The sequence below is a fragment of the Pundamilia nyererei genome, unplaced genomic scaffold, assembly GCF_000239375.1.
Source record: "Pundamilia nyererei isolate P.nyererei 1_Seehausen unplaced genomic scaffold, PunNye1.0 scaffold00222, whole genome shotgun sequence".
NCBI classification, from domain to species: Eukaryota; Metazoa; Chordata; class Actinopteri; order Cichliformes; family Cichlidae; genus Pundamilia; species Pundamilia nyererei.
The window spans coordinates 625,656-626,791 of NW_005187623.1; positions in this window are offsets into that span (position 1 = coordinate 625,656).

Consider the following 1,136-nt stretch of genomic DNA (forward strand, 5'->3'; position numbering starts at 1 on the left):
TGCTCACCAAGTTTGCTGTAGTTTACAAAACAAACAAAACAAAAATCAGCTGGTGGCAAAAGTACTAATGTACATGATGTAATGTTCATCACAAGGTTATGTGTCAGACATTGTTTGGCTTAGACACATTAGCTGGCACACTGGTTTCTACAGATGATTTCACTGCTGGCAGAAGCACAGTGACTGTAGATGTTTAGCAAAGTGTGTTTACTTTTAACCACAGCAGTTTCGTGAAATGTCAGCACAAATCACCTGTTTTCTTTACCTTATCCAGCTTCACATCCTATAAGCGTGAAGCCCATTTCCATGTGGGGACTATGCTAAAAGTGCATATAGCACAGTTCTTGCTCTATTGCTTAGCCGTCTTAAAGCAGTGAGCTCCGTCCACTGTCATCAGTCACTTTCTTAATGATCCCACATCAACACAGAAAAGCTCCACCCTTCCACCTAATGGTGCGTGTGGTGTTTAACTTTGGGTGATAAGTTTATAATCACCCAGTACCAGAATCTGAAAAATGAGAAGTCCTTCTCTGCAACCACAGTATCAACTCATCACTGCTGTACTGTTTGATTTTTAGATTGTGCCATCCTATCTCATGTTCCGTGTTTTCAGCACGTGCTGTTCATACTTCCAGCCACAAGGTGCCACCAGAGTCCTTCAGAGCTGCATCTATGCTTGTTTTGTTTTTTTGTGGGGGGTTTTGTACATCTCACATCCTTGTTGGGAGCTTGCTCAGCAACAAAGGGAGCACGTAACACCACAGAGGGCAGGGCTGGTTTATTATGATGTGTGGCTATGGCGCGCTAAAATGCAAATCTTTCTGGTTGTGGTGTCAATGTGTCTCCTTCTGTAAATGCAGGTTCACTTAGGTTTAAGAGGGCGCACAAATCAAAAGATAGAACTCATAAATTTTTTTCCACTATAATTTAACTTTATTGATATTAGATTCAAGTGTTACCCCCGCACCACTAATATTTTACCAGATTGTGATTTTTAAAATATAGATAAAGAGATACGGTACACCAAACCTTATCTTCAGTTATTATCCTGAAATATCACCTTATGGCCACAGTGAAGGCTCCAAAACACACAACACACACAGACTACTAGTCAAAAGTGTGGACACACCTGATTT